This window comes from Cyphomyrmex costatus, unplaced genomic scaffold (assembly GCF_001594065.2).
Source record: "Cyphomyrmex costatus isolate MS0001 unplaced genomic scaffold, Ccosl1.0 scaffold355, whole genome shotgun sequence".
In the NCBI taxonomy this organism is placed as follows: domain Eukaryota; kingdom Metazoa; phylum Arthropoda; class Insecta; order Hymenoptera; family Formicidae; genus Cyphomyrmex; species Cyphomyrmex costatus.
Genome location: NW_017277720.1, coordinates 214,859 through 218,337, shown reverse-complemented (window position 1 = coordinate 218,337; position 3,479 = coordinate 214,859).

The following is a 3,479-nucleotide window of genomic DNA, read 5'->3' as shown; positions in this document are numbered from 1 at the left end:
TATAAATGGTTAAATTAAAAAGAAATAACAGTGGTAAAGGCGTATAAAATATAGCTTCGAAGATTCTTTTTCGCATTTTATATTTCGCTATTTTGATTATGTTGTTTAAGTGATTTTAAAATTTAATGCATCACTACACGTCTGCCGAAAGATTAAAAATCAAACGACGAATTAAAGTAAAAACAGAATAATTTACGAGACTTTATGATAATAAAAACAATGTAAATAAGTGGCTCTTAAAATAAAAATAAATATTAATAAAAAGGGCAACGAGCCAAGATAAAATACAATTACAAAAATTATGCACATAAAACAGTTGAAAATTAAAATTAAAATAATAAAAGTGACGTTTCGACTCAGTTCGAGCGGTAAAATTAATGAAAAGATAATGATAGGTTTACATACCTAATTATTTCCTCAAGTATATGCACATGTAAAGCACCTGTAGTAAAATGTGTGTTGAATGAATACATTTTACTACAGATACTTTACATGTGGTATACACATACATGCACATGTAAAGCACCTGTAGTAAAATGTGTGTTGAATGAATACATTTCACTACAGATACTTTACATGTGGTATAACACATTTTACTACAGGTGCTTTACATGTGCATATACTTGAGGAAAAAAAATTCAATATCTTTGAGAAAAAGTATCATAGCAATTTTTGTTTGAAGAAGTGTTTTAAAGCTCATAAAGTTTACTTGTCTGTTAAATTTTATCCGATAATGTTCCATCCAGATACGGTGCTTTCTAAAAGTGCCAAAAATATTGAAATAAATATTTAGAAATAAAATATCACAGGAACAAAATTCAAACGCCAGTTTAAAATTTTATTTTTCCTCATTAAGTGCATTTAAAACAAATTTTCTCTAATTTCTTTTCATCGAAATACTTAAGTTTTTGTGAAATACGAGAAAATATTGCAAGCGTGTTCCCAAATTTATAAGTAAATAGTGAAGTAAGACTTGATATTAATAAGAATTAATGTAATACGTACAGATAACAAATATGAATCACTAATTACAAAAACTCAACAATTTAATGCATAATTTATTTTAATACATAAAGAATTTAGTATTAAAAATATAACAATATGCTGTTTCGACCCACTTTTCGAGCTATCTCTGATGTAGAGATGGACGATATCAATACATAAAAAAATTATTTAGAAATTGCCTTTTAGGTTTCTTAAAAAGAAACGATTTTTTTACAAACAGATCAGCTTGAAACAACTTCAAAAATGATTTCTAACCGATATTGCAAAAGCAAATAATAATTTCAAAATAATTTTTAGCGTATCAATACGCGTATATTGCTCTATTCAGAAGCTTCTTGGCATCCAAAGTAATGGACATAATTTCCATTGTAAATGTTAATTAGAAAATGGAAACATAGGTAATATAAAAGAATTAAAATATAAAAAAAAGTAAATAAAAAGAGAAAACTTATCTCAAGATCGATAACATGAGTAATATAATATATTCATACCAATTATTAAGTAAATTAAAATTAAAGGTGTAAAAATAAATTATAAAAGTTGGTCACTGTGTTGATATAACAAGTGTTGATATGACAGTCAACAAATCTAAAATAAAACTGATACAAATTACAAGCAGTGTAAAGCAATAAATAAATAAAAGAAATATTATAATAAGTTATCGAGGATATAGAAAGCGTAGTGTACACTTTTCATATATGTATGATCATAAATTTAAGTCGTTTTGATGCTATCTAATGTGAAACACACATTTCGGAAATAAATCTTTTATTATTATCTCTTGTAATCTAATATTATGACGCCGTCAAAGTTTTGGCTGTGCTGGATTTCATGCCCCAGTAATCACAAAATGAACTATTTTTTACGATTTTTAAAATTATAGTTTTCAATTATTTTCTAGTCTGCCCAACGTATGATATATTACAGTCAAGACAAAATCTCATAGACAACGCTACTTATCACAGAGCGATGTATGTATAAGACATAAGTGATATTGATATACTATATACAGGGTGTCCAGTGTAACGGTATGATTTTTTAAACATCTCTGACTGTTAAGAAGAAAGATTAAAACGTGAATAATTATCTGTTTCATGTAGGCTATATGTGACAAAAAATTAAAAAAAATATTTGTTAAAAAAGTTAAGGCCATCTTGCATTTTTAAAATAATATCATACAATTTTTTCATAATATTGGAATCTTTAAGAATTCAACAACACTATCGAAAATATCATTTTTATTAATATTTCATTGATTTTATACACATATAAATACATAAATATATCATAAATATCCATTAATGAAGATCATATGTGAACAAATTGTGTTGATTTTTAACTTATATGTAAGCATGTTCAAATGCTTGTCTTCTTCTACAATATAAAGTTTTGCTCTTCTTAACAAATTACTACGTAAGTGTAGTAGCTATTACACTATTTTGATTCAAAGTTGCACAATCAGTAATTATTTTTTCTCAACAATTGTAAATATTATTTATTGGTGTTTGATACACAAAAGATTTCAAATATTCTCATAAGAAAAAATCCATCGGAGATAAATCCGGAGAACGTGCCGAGGTCGCGTCGGACTGGACCGTATGTATAACTTATAATACAATTTCCTTAAGATACCTTAAAAATTATTTTGAATTTATTCGTGCATTATGGGCTAACCAACCGTCTTTAGGTGAAATAAAATTTATTAAAAATATCAATAAAAAATTTGTTCACATAATCTTTTTCATTAACAGATATTTATGATATATGTATTTATATGTTTAATGTATTATATATAAAATTAATAAAATATCAATAAAAGTTCTCGTGCGTTGAATTCGTCTTGAAGATCTCTACAATATTAAGGAAAAAAATTATATTACGCTATTAGAAAAATTCAAAATGACCTTGACATTTTTATTTAAACATTTCTTTTGTTTTTTTTATCACACGTTGTAGTTCGCATGGAGCCGAAAAATATTCACCCTTCAAACTATCTATTGGAAATGTCTAAGAGATCATGTGAACTGTTACGCTGAACATCCTGTGTATGCAATATTATATCTTGTACATTTTCATTAATAAAAACTTACATGCTTCGGGCAACGATTCATACTAAAATGTTTTTGATATTTGAAATCACACGTTTACAAAACTCTGCGTACTTCGGAATATTCGATGCTGTCGAAGAGATGAATTAAACAAATAACATAATTTTATACGCATGATTGTCTACACCGGTCTATGGTATATGCTGTGTCATATGTGTTACAATTGTTGTACGACCGCGCGTGTACGATATCTCGATAAGTAAACACGAGAGCTATTAATTGCGATTGCATAATATTTACGACGGCGTCTCGAATAGCAGCTCTATCTCATTCCTGCGAAGTTTCGCGTGTACTGCGTGAGATACTTACCAGAAAATCACTCATTAACAGGACCGCCGGGAACAGGCCTAGCTCCGATAAAAAGTT